This window comes from Nelumbo lutea, chromosome 1 (assembly GCF_056320005.1).
Source record: "Nelumbo lutea isolate HS-2025 chromosome 1, American lotus-T2T, whole genome shotgun sequence".
Lineage (NCBI taxonomy): Eukaryota > Viridiplantae > Streptophyta > Magnoliopsida > Proteales > Nelumbonaceae > Nelumbo > Nelumbo lutea.
This window is the reverse complement of record NC_142684.1, coordinates 159957428-159975738: the sequence shown is the minus strand read 5'-3', so window position 1 is coordinate 159975738 and position 18311 is coordinate 159957428. Positions and strand designations below refer to the sequence as shown.

Genomic DNA, 18311 nt, shown 5'->3' with positions numbered 1-18311 from the left:
TTTAAAACCTGCTGAGAAATAAGGATTGACTGGATGAAAGTGAAATTACAGAAAATTGTTCAACATTCTAGAAATACACCTGTACAAATATGTATTGCATGATACAATGAAGCACTACTTCATTACAGAGGACGACTTGGTGATTCCAAAAGAACCAGAGGAGAAAGAAAAGTTGTGCAAGGAGCCATCCATCAATTGGTATAATGATAAATCTCCTGCTGACAAGCTTGTGAATGTGGGTTTAGACTTTAGAGTCTAAAGGCGGTCTCATTGTGCAAAAAATTGCCAAGCTTAGGTCCATACAAATCCACCTCTCCCAAGGCCATAGAAGAGTGAATAGAATAGAAGCTGCTGCATCATTGAACATGGTATCTTGCTGGAATGTGAAGACTACATGTATTTAAAACATCTAATGTATTGTACATCATAGGTTTACACCTTGTCATAGGCTCGTAGCTGCTTCCATTTCAAGGTCAAATTATACATATGGAATCTGCTGATATGCTTGACCACATAAGCACCAATTTCACAATAGAAACAACCTTCTCTCTGGTGCAATAAATAAAGATAATGCTTGAAAAGGAGAATGAAAGGCTTATCCCTTGATGTAGGTGAGCCATAAACAATGAACATGCAACATCATGGTGGTGATTCTATTATTCCAATAAATCACTTATTGGATGTGATCTACATTATCTTACAGATACAAGAATCTGAGTCTTCATCATCTGAGTCACTTGTATCACTGAAATTACAAATACAAGACATGAATGGGATTAGGATAAAATAAAAATTAGGTGCAAAGAAATAACTCCATCAGGATAATTTTCCTATTTTGAAATTTGTGGCAGCAAAACCAACAAAGGTTGGGCTCCAGATAATTTTAAGCAAAGTAGGATCATAAAGATTAAATGACTCAAGGCAGAACCATAGTCATGCATTTTGATGATTAAAATTAATCCATATAGACCTAAGTTCCAGTTCTATGAAGGCCACGATCTGGCTCAGACTCTTGTTCCACCAAACAAGACATGCATGTATTTCCAGCTTTTCTGCATTGAACCAAGAAAACAAGAAATTAACTGTGTCTAAGAAGGATTTATCAAATGTTGGAACCTTAAATAGCATAGTGTAAGACAGAAATTTTAGGAAGGACAAAAGAATACTTTTATAGAATTTGATCCACCACAAGAAATAGAGATGCATCTTTACCATGTTGTTTATTGGGGAAATTGCTAATTAGAGATCAACAACAATGAGATTTACCATGAACTGCGGATCTTTCTTCCATAGTTAAATTTGAGTGGATGACTCTTTAGGAGATAACAAATAAACCAGAAAAAAAATCAAACTTGATAGGAACAAGAATTTGGACATAGGTTGGCAGGAAGAACATGATCTCATTGGTAACTAATTACGCTTGCTCTGCCAGGTTTCATGGACACTCTAAAAGGGTTATGTGATATATCCATAGGCCAACATTTGTATTGGCAAATAGGAGGCTTCCAAGTCTATGCCCAAGTATACTTCTTTGTCATTATTGCTGTCTTGTTAGGCTCAGTCACTATAGCTGTGAGCAATCCACAAATGATTCTGACCACTGGTCAGAATTTCTTTGAATCCCAAATTGCATCTAGGGATCCTTTACCCATGCTGAAAAATTTCCTTGCCAAGCTACAAGAAACAGATATGCAGAAGTCCATAGGAAAATTACTGCTAATTGCCCAAAGTGAGAAGCAAAATGGATCACTTAGGATCTCTTATCTTGATGATTCTTCTGTTTCAATCAGGTGGAGGAATGACCCAAGAAGACATAGGGCTACATTGCCACATGTTTGGTCCCAGCCCATATTAACTATATAGCCACCTAGAATTGGACTTTTCTCCAAGTAAGACAAGTTATTACAATTTGAATATTTTTAGTTTAAACAATGCCAAGAAGAAAGAACTGGTTTTCCATGTGGTAGGCATTGTTGGGCTGAAACTCATGCCAATACATCAACATAGAGCATAAGAGCATCAAATCTTATAATATAAGGAGATATAAGCTGGAGGTGCTATCCAAATTTTGTGAATAGATTTTTGATTTATAGATGAGGGAAAATATAGAGTTTGATATGAAATATGAAGTCTCAGATATTGTTTCACCAAATAGTCAGAGAGGACCTAAAACAATCTGTGGCTGATCTTGCCAACAACAACAAGAACTCAAGAAGCTCCAAACTCTTTTTAGGTTTCTAGAAAACATGCCTAATCCATTGAGAATAATTGGGAAAACCCTACAAATTGTTCAATTCCCAGCAACAATGCAATGAAAGTGCTAGGAAGGTTAATTCATTTGTAGAGGAAATGGAAGAAGGAAATTCCATCTAAGGGAGAGAGGTTTTGCAGAAGCCAAAGTTTCCAACATTTTTTTTACCGGTTTTCCTCTTTGAGCATCTAGAGAAAGCTTTACAAGTTGAGGAAAAAGAAGTGCATGTGCAACAACAACAGAAGAACTACAGAGTACAGAGGCAGCAGCAGAAGAAGCAGAAATGGGGATATGAAACTGGACAATTTGCATAGCCATGGATGCTCATGATGACAGCTCTCTGGTAGGTTTCGAGTTATAAAATTATTGCCAGTGTTTTAAAAGGCGTGGGAGGCATATGCCTGGAGGCGCGCCTCCAGGTGCCAGAGGGCGAAAGCTGTCATTAACCCCACTAATCCACTAATTAGGTCTAGCATAAAGCACCTTGCCGTATGGTGAAAGCTGTGTTGGAATATACAAAAAATGACACAACTGCGGTTACTTCAATATGGAGATTGAAGTATTGGTCATATAATGCCTAATAGGAAAAGTCAAAGTTAAACCTCTATGGTCAAATGTAATTGATGATGCTGAAAACTTAATCTTTTAATTCAATGGGGGGGGAGGTGAAATTCAACAACATAAATAGGGAAACCAAGCTGCTATATTGCCAACCTTGGCCATGGTATGGATTTCAAAAGTTGGGATAGTCAAATCAATGAGGGTACAACTAGAAGTCTAGAATCCTCTTTAAGAATATGCAAGACGGCACTACACCATGCCTTGTTTAGTGCATTTTCCTTATTTCGACCAAAAAAACAAAAAAGAAAAAGAAAAATACTGCAATAACCTTGGTAATCAAATTATGTCATAGATTCATAGTAGCAGCAGCAACGACGACAGGATGAGATTTTAAAAACCAACCATCATCACGTTTCATTCTCCAAAAGCTTGATGCTCCCAAGACTTGATCCAACATTCCAACTGACCTTTCAATATAACAAGTTTTCAAATTTTAAGCATTTAAGATGCATCATCGTTTATTACTGTCATGAAATTCCATACAGCCAAAGCCAATTCTACTTGACCAAGCTCTCTTAAACAAAATTCAAGTGTGGGTGTATAATCAGTTAATCACAAGATCTCATGAACAGTGGAAATATGATAAAATTTCGAAATTCGAAGTACAGGCATACAAATAAAATAAATTGGTTATAGCTAAAAGTCAAAAAACCTGAAACAGAAACATCATAATTACTTTTTGCTATCCAAGAAATGGAGTCAAAATAATGTACCATGAAAATGATTACCTTGGTTCGAATTCCAAAACTTCCACGAGCTTGTTACCATTTTTATCATTCCATTGGACCTTCTGCCCTGTCTTCTTCTTGGGCTTTTTCGACATTGCACCTCTTCGACACGGTAGCAAAAGGGTAGACTCATTGTCCTCTTTCCTATCAGCACTACCTACTACGTTCTGGGACCCTACCGTCCTCGAGGGCTTATTTTTGCAGAAATTAGGGTTCGCAATTTCCATATCAATATTTCACCGCAGATTCCAAGAGTGGCAGCTGGATTGAAGCATCACCTCGAGCAAAAAGAGAATAGGCGCCAAGGGATCAATTCCATGGTTCGTTCAATTCACGACAGATTTCCAAAATCCTTCAACGGCACCAATGCGTAATTCAAACATGATTGCGGATTGAATCGAATTGAGGTTGCCAACCAACATGGAACTTATCCCCACCTATCTCAACAGACACCTCGACGATCGATACGGGGAGAAACAGTTTGGGGATTGAATCAGAACACGCCTGACACCGAAACAAATGATTCCAAAAAAAGGCAAGCATTTAAAAGAGAGTTTCCGACCGACTCACAACAGAAGGATACATATAAAGACGGTTTTGTTGAAATCAACGGAAGCGTCAACCTCGAAACATTGATAAAACAAATAAGATATTGAAAAGTGGATGCTCTCAACTTCTTTAACAAAGGACAAGAGACAAGAAAGAAGAAACGGAATCGAAACCAGACAACTAACGCGGCTGACGCTACTTATAATTGATCGATTGTTGATTGATGGAGGCGTGGGAGCTTGAATTAATTATTTAATAAAGAATAATAAAAAAAAAAGAGTGCTTGCTAAAGTACGCGTTGACAGACATTTCGATCTGATGGTTTCGATTCAACGGCACGTCTTGTATGTGCTTAAAATAGTGGGTCCCATGGGAATTTGATAGTTCAGATCTTACGGCTAAGATTACCAAAGTTAATTACGTTGATATTTTCTGCTACAAAAATACAAATATGAAAATAGCTCGACGGGAGCACCGCCAGCCGAGCTGGACGCGAATACGATCGCTTGACCCGCCACTCCGGTCTACCCCTGTGATGAGTTGACGCAACGCAAATCAAAGCTGAAAGCCTGAAACTGAAAGCCTAAAACGGGGCGGGCTCACGGAGATTGGATTTCAAGTTCTCCAAAGTGGAGCCCAATCCTCCATCCATCTGTGATTGTTTGGATCTTAATGGGCTTAAAGGGGTCCTGTGAGCTTGTAGGTTATTCATGGCCATTGTTGTAAATGGGTCACATAATCACATTTAGAACAAATACACAATTCCAACAGCGTTAGTGTACTGCCCATGCCCCATTATGTGTCCAAAATCCAAATCAAGCTAGCCTCAGTTTGGGTGCTTATTGTTAAAATAAGTGTTTATTCAACTTCCTAGTATTTAGGGGAAAAAGTGCTTATTTTACATGGGGTAGTAATGTAGTATAGCTATTTTAGAAATTAGGACGACCAATCCAGACGGAGCAGAACGCACTAAGCAAAACCAAGGGGTTAGCTCCACTACAACCAGCCAAAGAACTTAATCTGTTAGTTGATCCGGTTTTGTAATTCATGTTTATACCCATTGCAACAGAATACATTTGTTAAGTGCATGAATCAAGAGGGCTATCCTTTATGGCTTTATGCAGAAATATGAAATTCAGAAGCAGAATCCATTTTCCAACGACTATTTGAAAAAAAATATGTTTTTTTACAACAACTTTATGTACAACCAAACACCACAAAAGAACATTTTTCTGAAAACTCTGGGCAGTTATCTGCAAAACTATTCATGCATTACCGCAAGTGTTCACTTGCTTCACAAGGATGCCAACATCTTCTTGAACGTGCATTTTACTCAAATCCTTTATTTCTTTATTTTTACTCTAGCAAGCAGTTCCCTCCCTCCCATTAAGGCAAGTAGTTGCTTTCACTCACTCAGTTTGAGTGACGCACACTTCTCACCTTGGTCGGTTTAGAGCCCGTTTGAGAGGGCTTCAGCGTTCAGCGTTGATTGAGCCGCTTTGGAAAAGCTACTAACAATAGCTTCACGGTCACGGACTCATGGGTTTTTCAATTTTCATCAAACACGGGGTTGACCAAACCAAACCCAGTTATAGTTCATTGCACTCAATCCGTTTCTGTTGCACTGAAGTTTAAGCTAGTAGGAGCTTAACATTGTTCTTATTGCCAAGCAGACTCCGCAAATGCTCTGATGTTCTAATGAGTACTATTAAATGCTTGGGTAATTGACATAAAAACCGAGTAATGAGTTAGTATATTGGAGGGTGCTGCACTGCTGTTGAACTCTTTCTAGTGGTTGGTAACTTGGTACTGCATTCTCCATCAAGTAAAAGCAATCATCACCATTCACCAATCTATTTGTCAATCCACTCATGCACATTGAGGAGCCACAAAGCTAGATGTCAAATGCATAGCAAAGTTGGTGCAATTTCGCCTGCAGAAGATTGCAGTTTGAGGCTTCTCATTCACTTTCCATAAGAGATGTTTGTGCTAAGTGCTCACCAAGCCACCATGCCTTTCAGCTCCATCATTGGGAAAATAGCTGTTCAAATTCCTCTCAACGTTGTCAGTTTCCAAAACAATTCTTGTTTTACTTGTGAATACCATTTACCCATCAAATACAGAGAAACTTGTGTTCTTGATAGTATTCATGCTTACCCATCATGGTTATTTGAGTCCACACAAACTGCAATACAAAACATGGTCTCACTTTTCTTGTTGCAGAGAACCCACTTACTGCAAATGCTCACAAGTCACCTATTTTATCCACTATGCTCCAAATAGTTGGCAAACCTAAAGAGAGATCAGCTAATCTTCATATCATGCATGAAAAGGATCTTTCTTTAGCAACCTACAGAATAAGGTAGAACTTGGTATTTTTCTCCTAAAGTGACATGAGATGCAGGACGATTACTCTGAAATAGAACCCCAACATATAAAGTAGAAAGTGCAACAAATTTATTCTTGAAACCTGGTAACTTCTTTGATATTTCTTGAACTATCGTTCAGATTTTTCCATTCGAACCTTAGCAACAAAAGTAACGAGTTTCTATCTTACCTAAAATCTCTTCCAATGAACAGGGGATTTCAGAAGACCCATTGAAGAACAGTGCCAGTCACTTTCCAATATGAATAATTTTGGAAGATAAGGACCTCTGGTTCAGCATGTAATATTTCCACTAAAAAGTGGTAAACATGTAGTTATATTAATGTGAGAAATTAATGCAAAATGGAGATCTCCTTAGTCCTTACCGTTTGCTTTTCTCTTCCTAGTCTTCAAAATCTCCTCTAAGTGGATAAAGCATCAGCTCGCTTTCTAAAACTTCTCCAAAATAATTATTTTAGTCCTCAAATAAAAGAAAAAAATAACGCACTCTATCATGGATGATGTTTGAAAAATGAAAAGCAGTGTATGTGATAATAACATCGTTTCCTTTTCTATACTTTGGTTTTGTTCTTTTAGAGTGCATCAAGGTGATATAGACATTTCCTTGGTGCAAGCGTTGATAATGAGCTCAACTTGATGTAGGAGCAGCTCAGTTCTAGTCCTTAAAGAGTGTTGAATGGTCTTCTTGATCAGAAATTTATGGCTGTTGATGGCTGTAATGGTTTCTTGAAGGAATAAGAGAGAAAATAAGGAGATAAAGAAGAGAGAAAATACCTGTAATCACTCACAGGGTGCCTAGAATCACTCTAGGGCATGGGAATCACTCACCATAGCTAGCATAAGCTGAAGAAAACTCAATAAACTTCATTGCCTTTGTATAAAACGCCCATACATATTTATAGACTCTAAACTCATAATAATCCTAGGAGTCAAACTGTTAGATTCATAATAGTCTTAGGAATAACTTGATAATCCTAATAGGACTCAAACTAAGTTGTCATATCCTATTTCAATTCAAAGAAAATAACTCTAATCCTACTTATGCAATGACTCTGAAATTTTAAACATAAGCAAACTATAACTAGACAAATTAAATCCCATCATTGGATCCCACAGAAATTGCAAAATGACAAAAATACCTCTACTGTCCAAAAATACAGAAATACATAAAATTTCATAAGATTCCACTCTTCAGATCGTGTATCATTCTCCCCTGGTTCTAAAAAACTCGTCCTTGAGTTTTGAAGAATTTGATATGCTCTAATTACAAAAGGAGTAGGACCTCCCACAGCTACATGCTTGGACTGTAGAGTAGAGGCCACACACTGAACTAGAAAAGGATCTTGAAAGAAATGTATTTCTGAAACACTGCCTTCCATAACCATCTTTGTTAAATCATTAATAACATTAGTTTCATGAACACTTAATTCATCAATAACATCTCTATGCGTTCTGCTATCCTTGGTTCTTCAACAAACTCTAGGACTCCTTCCATTGTTGATGTTGGTGGAACTTGTGCTATGTTAGGTTGTAATTCTTGAATTAGTTCTAGTTGAACTTGAAAGGTAAAATCATTTACTTCCTTACCAGCATTTACTATGATCAACACATTTGTATCTTGCACCTGAATTTCTTTAACTTGCTCCACTTCTATTTCTTCTCGATCATTAACCTCAAGCTGACCATGGGTGTTGGAAACTCCAGTAATTTATATTTTTCCTTGGCCCACACCCTCTTGATTTTTAATATCTACAACTTCTATAGCTTGAAATTCTTCTTCTTTAGGTTCATCCTCAACTTCAGCTCTAGGATAGACATCAACATGTAAGGAATCATCTACCTTTCTTTTCAACTTTATACCTTCTTCCCCTTGACTTCAAGTTCCTCTTTTGCTTGAAATTAGTCAACTCCATATATAGATCATCATGGAAGTCTAGTGAGATGTACTTTTCTTGCAAACACCTCTTCATCTCTGCCCATGTACTAATTGGATCATCACCTCTATTTTCTAGTTGTTGCTCAAGAGTTCTCCACTGTACTTTTGCATGATCCGTTAACTTCATGCATGCAAATCTAATCCTTTGTTTGTCAAACATATCATGCCTATCAAAATATTCTTCTAGTTCAGTAACCAATCAAAGAATGCTTGCGGATCATCATCTCCTTTGAAATCTGGTATTTCCCTTTCTCTTCTAACATGTTTGAAAACCTTACTCCCATAGCCAACATTATTAAATCTGTTTTCTTCCACCATCTTCTCAAATAAGTCAACCAAAAACCCTTCATATGGTTCAGAAACCCATCGTCATTGATTCTAGACCTGTAAGATTGTATAGAAGATACCCCAGGCCTATAGAATCAGTCACTTAGTGAGAACATAGTGAATAAACCATTAGCTCTGATACAAACTGATGTAGAACCAGCTCAGTTCTAGTCCTTAAAGAGCGTTGAATGGTCTTCTTGATCAGAAATTTATGGATGTTGATGGTTGTAATGGATTCTTGAAGGAATAAGGGAGAAAGTAAGGAGAGAAAGAAGAGAGAAAATATCTGGAATCACACACAGGGTGCCTAGAATCACTCTAGGGCATGGGAGTCACTCACCATAGCTAGCATAAGCTGAAGAAAACTCAATAAACTTCATTGCCTTTGTATAAAACGTCCATACATATTTATAGATTCTAAACTCATAATAACCCTAGGAGCCAAACTGTTAGACTCATAATAGTCTTAGGAGTCAAACTGTTAGACTTGATAATCCTACTACCCTAGTAGGACTCAAACTAAACTGTCATATCCTATTTCAATTCAAAGAAGACTCAATAACTCTAATCCTACTTATGCGATGACTCTGAAATTTTAAACATAAGCAAACAATAATTAGAAAAATTTAACCTTATCATTGGACCCCACAGAAATTTCAAAATGACAAAAATACCCCTACTGTCCAAAAATATAGAAATATATAAACTTTCATAAAATTCCAATTTTGACTCTTCAGATCCTGCATCAGAACTGAAAGAGATGTTGTGGAGTCTTGGTTCCCAAGATATATCTGAAGGGAAATACAATCCCATCAAACTTATTTATCACCAAAAAGCCCTTCTTTGTTAGCAGGCTGGCATTTTCTTTTTCACATGTTCAGTTTCTATATATTGGATTGTTTAGACACCATACTCAATGAAAGCTAAAATAAACAATCAAGTTCTCTGGAAACTAAATAATAACCAAGATTCTTTTTCAATTATAAAAGGCTGAAAATGTAAAATTTGATCAAACTACACTGAACTGATGCCTGAAGCTTGTACCATGCAGTAACACAACTGGATTCTAATCCTTAGAGTCTGTTCTAAGAAAATTTACAATGGAAGATATGTTTTTTTTTGGGTTTTTATTTTCTGTTTTCATTCTGGGTCAAGTGGAGTTTCTGTTCTAAGAAAATTAACGATGGAAGATATGGTTCTTAAATGATAGTCAAGGTCCTTGGCCATACAAACATCTCATAAGAGAAGCAAGGTGGTTATCTATGGGGGGTGCAACTTGGGTTGGGAATTTGTCAAATTTTCAATGGGCCTGAACCCTAACCCAAGCCCGATGTAGTTGAAATTATTCAATTTGGGTAACCCAACTTGCAGCCCTAGTTATCTACACAAACAGGTATAAGGTCTACTTGGACTCAAAGATCAGCTAATGCCCTTGCAATATCTTGGCTAAAAGAGTTAATTGGATTGGGGATTGTGTCTTAGTAATACATAATGCACTCTAGGTGGCAAGGACCGGCCTAAGTTTAACCAAAGAGTGCATTGCACTAACTTTAATTAACTAATTATTACTATTCTTTACCCATAATTAATAAAATTCTGATTGGTTACCAAAAAAACTATAATGGCTCTGATCGGATGGAGAATTTTTTTTGATAGGTCTGATCAGATGGAGAAATTGGGAGATGGATTCCTTTTACTCCTAAAATTTAAGTTTACACCAATGTTATCTTGATAACAGTAAAGAACCCGGAGAGTTTCTCTTACTTTTGATTTTGATTTTATTAATAAATTTATAATAATAGTAGATTCTTTCTTGTGACTGAAATTGATGATATGCAAATAATTTAAATTTATGCATTCCACAGCCACAAAAGATCACTTCTCCAAACAAATCCAGTTAACTGAAATGCTTGTGTAATTAATCCAACATGTTTCAGAGATACAACTTTGAAAAGACTGTCTTCCTAATTAGTATCCTATACAGAAAACACTTGGTCTGGTATACAATCAAATTTTGTATAAGAATACAAAGAATAGCCTATACAGGAATATGGATAAGAATGAGTGAAGTGAACATGATGCAATTAAGACAGATGATGGTATAGTTACAAAAGATATAATTAAAAATCAGTGCATCTATGGGAACCTAGGGTAGTCCCTATGGGAAAAATGAAGCAAGATATAGAAGATGGTTTTTCCATCTGCATATAAGAGCGTCTACTGCATAATAAGAAAGAGTAACCTGACTCAAGTTGGCACTGAACTGAATGGAATGATGAAATAAGATTCATGCAGCTGACCAAATAGTTAGGACAAGGCTTAGTTGGGTTAAGTTGAGAACCTGACTCAAGTTGTGGTTTTTAAAGAGGTAAGCAGAGACCAAAAAGAATGTAAGTTGTTATGCTAAAACAGGTCTTAGGACTCAACTTTAACAAAACATGGTCCTTGATAGAGCGTGACCAAAAACAAAAAAAAAAAATCCATGCAGCCAGCACAAATAATGAGATGAGTCCTTTTGAATTGAGTGATATAGTTAGACCCCAGAAAACCTAAACAAACATTATCATGCTTCAATAGCATATATATGCATGTAGATACTGATGAAGAAAGGGCATGTAACTGTAATCTACACTTTATTCAATCAAGTTGCATTAACATGGCAGACATGATGACCTCACTCTTCTATCCAGTCAAAACTTTATTTGTGACTTTATCTTTTGTCCTTAGGCATTGTTTGCATGCCTTTGATATGATCATTATGTTTGTTATCTCATCCAGATAATCCTTTGTTTATTGTAAACTTGCTTGAAATAAATCATTAGAGATAATATCTCATAATATATGCCATAAACTGCAAAGATGTGATCAATATAGCTCATGCTTCATGTACAATGTCATTCTGTATTGTAACAAGTGAGGATCCTATCTATTGAATTTGAGTAATGGGTCATGGAAATATTGGTTTATGGGAAAGAACAAATCCTACAGGATTCTCTAGTATTTTGGAAACATGGACAAATGCAAGCATGCCTTAACATAATGTCTTAGTAAATCCCATTTGTGTTGAAAAACATAGGTACTCTTGACTTGGATCAGAACTCCCAAAAACTTAAGTATCAAAATATCATAGAATGTCCTCTGGATCAACAATTGAATGGGTGAGGTCTTAATCTCCAGTATGTTTTGTGAGATGCAGGAGAATCATATCCTATTAATGGTGTATCATAGCACTGAAGGATGTGCCAAGGTAGGCAATGTTAAAATCTCGCAGGCAAGATTAAAATCTCCACCAGAACTGGGGTAAGGGTCCATGACAGGGTTAGAATCTGCAAGATCTAATCTAGCAATATAACTATGCTCTATAACGAATCACTGCATGAACTGCCCTTAGAAGTCATTTTGATGGCTTTCAGAACTAGCGGAACTATTGCGCAGATAGATGTTAAGATCTTATTCAGGGCTAGGACTACTGGTACACAAATATAACAATGAGAACAACTAAAGGTTCTCAAGTCTCAAGAAAAAGGCTGCACTTTGTAGTAACTGACAATTACAACATGTTGGAGACATTTGGTACCAATTGTGACTTCATCATTGAATGTAGTACTGTCATTATAGTAGTTGATGTACCATAAATCAATCCTAAAAAAATTCATGGTAGCATGACCATCATCCTTCAACAACTTTTAATCAAGAGTTTTTTTTTTTTTGAGAGAAATAACAAGATGTAATATTAATAAAGAGATTATACAAGCAAAAAGACTAACGAGCCCACAAAAATTTCAGGGCATTACATCATTGCTATACAAATCTTGCCTATAAACACTTATCTGCTATGGCATTGAGTTCTCTGGGAATCCATCAAACGTTAAATGTAGCTAACAGAAGCTTACAAATTAAAAGTTAAATACAACTAACAGAAGCTTACAAATACTGACAAGGGGAAGTAAGAAAACAAAACTTATATTATTATCAAGTAACTGAAAGAAGTTAACACTATCACTGCCCACCTGTAGAGAACAAGTGAACTTTGATAACTCAAACTGATAGTTTCTATTCAATATCCACCTTTTTATATCACAATACAAGAAAACAAAGACAAACAATTCTCACTCGACCTCAAACTCTGGAAGTGGGCGCCTGAGCATGCTCTCTGAATCAATATCTTCCAATGACGGAGCAGCGCCTTCCCCACATCTCAAGTTTCTATTGCAAGATAGGACACCAAACAACGTGAAACTCATGACCAAGACTAAGACTGCATGCCAGGCAAACAAGAGATCCATCAGAGCCACCCCCCTCAAGCTATCCTCTTCGAGATCACACTGTTCGTTGATCTTCTCAAGGGACCGAGACAACGAAATCTTATGGCATCCCTTCAAGGAAAATGTATCCGTGTATAAAGACAACCCAGCTTGCAACACCCATGTCCCTTTGAAAATAAGACCCGAGGATAGCACCACCTCTGCGAAGAAGGCCGTTGGTCTGAACGATAGATAAAAGCAAGCAGCAGCACAGACAAGCGTCAACCCAGCTAACAATTCATAAACATGGCTCCCGAGACCTGTAAATCCCTTACCCACGAAGGAATACTCAATAAGAAACGCAATTCCGGCGAAAATGAATAACATGCCCTCATTTATGAGAAAAGGGTCGAAATTTTCTCGCAGAATTACCAAAATTATGAAGACCCAGAAGATCAGAGTCACTGCGGCTTGATTGAAGAAAGTGAATCGGTACGTGGGGTGACCGGAAAAAGTCAAGAACAAGAAAATCCAGGAAAATGAGGCAATGGGTAGGGCAATGAGGAGGAAGTACAAATCGATGTTTTTCCATCTAGGTTCTGATAAATACCATGTTTTGGACCTGTAGAGAGATGGGTTTCTGAGATAGAGAGAGAAGGAACATAGGAGGCGACGAATTCCTATCGGGAAGAGAAAAATAAACGCAGAGAAATGTGTTGCTAACGAACTCATTAGTTTTGTCTTCCTTCTCTTCTGTTATGGAAGAGAAAGCAAATGTGCATCACATCACCCGATTCTAAGGTAACGGAGGACGAAATCTATAACAGCAAATAACAGTAATTGGAACATTACCTTTAGAATCTGAACGGAGAATTCTTGCAGTTGCAGAGCTGTTCGATGGTTTTTTTGGTCGGGAATGACAGAGGTTGAAGAGGAACTGCCGATATATTAAAAGCAATAATACTGTGGTAAAGCAGCGTTAAGATTGTTGGACTCTGGTGCCGCTACCAATCATCTGAGCCCCTTCAATCAACACCAAAAGCTCCGTGATGAATGGACAGGGCAACTGGTGTTGACCGTATTGGTTAGCAGGGATCAATCATGGATCAAAATGGTTTATGGCCCTTCTAAGAGGTGGCCCACAATCTATGCATGAGGTCAATGGCTGGCTATCCTGTACATGCTTCTTATATGCATTTATGCATTTTGGGTTGACAATTTCCAATGGAAGAATAGACTGTAGAAGTATTGTTGGGAATCCATGTTGCTTAAGATGGTCGAAGCTTAGAAGGATTAAATAAATGGAAAATGCAGGGATACCTTTGGTATTAAAACAAGGGTGATTTATTTGGGATATGAGAATTTGAGACAAAGGAGAGGTGGAAAATCAAATGGGAAGGTACCATTCATGGCATTGCTCCTTGTTAGAGATGTCCAGGTATTGTAACAAGAAAAGATTGGTGATGGGCTTCGTGCTGTCTGAACCTGAAGGATTGCAGCTTGAGGAGCTTCATGAACTTCTCCAACCCAGAGGGTAAAACTCTTAGATCATTATTCTTTTACGATAGGTTGAGGGGAATTGAAGTCGAAGGGAAACTGTTAATAGTTAATGCCATCACTACTCAAATGACACAAATGCAAAAGGAACAACAAAACTCTCTTTTGGTACTTTTAGAGGCCACCGACCGTGCAATCAATTGCAAATTGACTGTTCTGTTCACTGCTTACCTCCTCTGTTCTGCGCTCGCTCGTCCCACTAGATTACTTCTAAGTTCTAACTTCCTTTTCCTACTGAGATTGTAGACCTATCAAATTCAACCTATTTAATTGCTCGGGTTTTGGTTCTATCGCTGTAGGGCTATAACAAAGGTGATCAAGGGATCAATATCCCCTCTACTCAGAAAGGATACTTGATCGGCCTAGAAGAAGAATGCTTGGGGAAGAAGAGTATAGTGGAGAAGCTCTCCAGCTGTAGCTCTTGCTTTTGCAAATTCCTTCTGCTCCTCATCTGCCGGGAACTTCCCTACTGCCAGGCTCTTTGCCAATTCCACATATAAAATCTCCATTCTTGTCCAAATGACTGAATTGGATATTCATTGATCTACATAAGTTGGTATGATTTTTTTGTTAAATTGCAAATGTACTTTGGAGTAATGTCCCTTTTAAAGGCCTAAACTTTCAAATGTACTATGGAGAAATGATTTGAAAACGTGACAAAAAATCAAGATACGCATGGATATGCTAAAAAATCCAAAACAAAATTCTTAAAAAATATGAACAACAATAAAAATGAGTTTTATGTAATTATAATTAATTTATTTAAATATAAAAACTATTCTTTAATGATTTATATAAAGTATCGGGATATAATTTGTAACCATTGAAAAATAATAGAAGAACTAAAATGTATGTGTGTATATATACTAATGTTTTTTGAATCCATTCATTAGTTAATATTTATTATATATTAATGAATAAATATAATTTGTATTCATTTTATTATTATATAAATAGAAATAATCAAATTTTAGCATTTGTTGGGAAACATCCACCCAAGGTAAAAAAGATTACTTTAAGCATAAAAAATATCAATTAAGGTTGACATAGTGGTTAATTATTTATTGTTGTAAGCAAATAACTTTTAACAAGTTATTTGACTTAAATAACATTTAATGACATATTAAATGCTGTAATTAAAGGTAACTCAAATGAACATTTAATTAAATAATATAGACCTCAGTGAACTTGGTCACCATTGGTTTGCATATGAAGTCCGTATGTAGAAGAAGATGAATAATGCAAAAAAGAGAATCAAAACATGGGCATTTTTATAATTTTATCCATCATTGTAATGTCAATTTAATGGAGCTAGACTCAAAATTATATTTCTAGAAATTCAGATACTAAAATGACACATTTGAAAGTTTAGACCCTAAAGTGAGTACCTCTATTTTTTAGGTCATCAAGGCTGAAAGATAGTTATATTGAGAAAATCTATGATGCCGGAAAGACATGGTATGAAAAGAGTTTTGATCAATCAAAAGTTCAAAACCCACCCATAAATTTTGATAAATAACACCTGATTGGTCACCAAGTTTATGATTTGAGTTTACTGGTTAGAAGTTTTTCAGATATATCATATGTATCTTTTCCACATCATAGTGAAACCCAGTTATTCCCTCCGAGACTTATAAGCTAGTATATATGCTAGTTCATTTTGCTGTCCATTTATATAAGTTATATTACACATGTCAAAATAATGAAGTCTAAGATTTCCTCCTTTATAACGCCATGTATGATGTGTCTCTTGATTGGGGTTGGGGATGAATCAAGAGATGGATTATGTACATTGTATCACCAAACATCGTTAGTTTCTTCGTGTGTGACTTTATAGCTGTCTTGATTACCAGTAGTAGAGCTTGCCATTCAGCTTCAATAGGAGACTGGGCTAGGAATCTGCATCCAATTGCTTATTTCATGGTTCCAGAAATGCGAGGTTATGGTATTGGGAATGCATGTTAAAAGAAAGGGAAAATTTATGATATCAAAACTACATGGTACTAAAAAGGATGTGACCCATCTGATTGGCTATCACTTTTTCGATGTCAGTTGATGATTATAAGTTTTTTTTCTGGTATTATAGTCTAATCCATCAAAAAATCTTTTATTTATTCAGTCATCATCATCATCAAAACTTTATTTCAATTATATAGGATAGACTATATATGAATTCATTTTTCATCATTCTATTTTGTTTGTTGGTCAATTTACCAAAATGCATTATAACATAGGAAAAGGATAAATATTATAGAAAGGGTTAGATAAGAGTTGATGGGCGTAGCCTCACTTGCAAAGAGATCAAAACAGGCAGAGCCCAGTAATATGAAAAAAAGAAAATAGAATAATGGATCTGACATAATATTAAACAGATTAAAACGATTGGATCATTACGGGATCAACGTATGTTTCTTTCATAGAGTCCAGCAACCATAAAGTAAGGGTGTCAATGGACCGTTCATCCAATCCAAAATCAATTTGGATGAACCAACAAGATATATTAGATTAGACCAATTTGATCCAAAATATTTATTAGATTAGATTGGACCTGGTCATTCATAATAAATTTATATTGGATTGGGTTGGATTAAGCCAATATCTAATCCATTGATATAAGATGAGAATATATGTGTCAATGGACCGGATTTGAGTTGAACCCAATCTAAATCAAAATGAATTTTAACAGATTGGATGGTCCAGACATTGAATTGGACCGATTCAATTGATTCAAAACATTCATTAGATTGGATTGGACCTGATCCATTTATAATGGACTCACATTAGACTGGACCAAATCCAGTCCAATTGACACCCCTACCAGAAAGGAATGGGCTTAAGCCCGGTTCCATTTCTCTTGGGTCAATGCCTTTTGGGTACTATATAGAAACAGTGTGATTAAGAACCTATTAACCAATCCAGGAATCTAGGTTTTGTAAAAGAGGTTTTTCTTTCTTTTGTGTGTGTTTTTAATTCTTTGCAAGACAAATGCTATATTTTTCTTATAGAAGAAAGGGGTTTCTATATTTCATCTAGAGATATATGTAGAGTATTCTCTCTCTCTCTTCTAGGAGGTCTTGAATGTATAAGTGATTAACAGAATTGTCAACGTTATAATTATAATTATTATCTCTGATATCTACTTAAGTATAATTTAATATAAAATAAATATACTTTAATTAATAATTTGATTGACTTTGACCCCAAGAACCAAGTATATAACATGTAACGTTTCTTTGCAAAAGATCCTAGGAAGTCCAGTCAACACTCCAAACAAGTATTTAACTTCTTAATTAACTATGTAAGGCAATCTGATGAGAAGCTTCTTTGAAAGCTGCGCTCTATATCAAGAAGAATGACAAAGCAAAGACAGCTAGGTTTGGCTAAACTGTGAAGCCATTGAGCTGGTTTTCACATTGGTTACTTGAGATAACAACTTCCTCTGTGTTTCTCGGCATGAATGGATGTTTTGAATGGTAAATTATATATTACTACCCTGTATTTTAGGGGTAGTGGCAATTACCCCCTAAGGGTTCGATTATGATATGAAAAAGATATGACATCTGAAAAACAACTGACCAATAGACTGAAATAATAAATGTATTATTTATCAAAATTTATAGATGGATTTTGATTTGTCAAAACTCTTTCCATATTATATATTTCTTGCATCATAAAATATCCATTTAGGAAACTTCTATAAAATGAAAATTGC

The 18311-nt window shown here is 36.1% G+C and overlaps 2 long non-coding RNA genes across 2 annotated transcripts; both read right to left on the bottom strand.

Annotated features, from left to right (window-relative positions):
• LOC148878714 (uncharacterized) lies at positions 1 to 4954 on the bottom strand. Its single transcript, XR_016103585.1, has 2 exons — positions 3601 to 4954; positions 1 to 745 (listed from the first exon to the last, which is right to left on the bottom strand). It is a non-coding gene; the product is annotated as an uncharacterized LOC148878714 (long non-coding RNA).
• A 7791-nt stretch (positions 4955 to 12745) lies between these two features.
• LOC148878713 (uncharacterized) lies at positions 12746 to 14841 on the bottom strand. Its single transcript, XR_016103576.1, has 2 exons — positions 13895 to 14841; positions 12746 to 13362 (listed from the first exon to the last, which is right to left on the bottom strand). It is a non-coding gene; the product is annotated as an uncharacterized LOC148878713 (long non-coding RNA).
• Positions 14842 to 18311: the final 3470 nt, after the last annotated feature.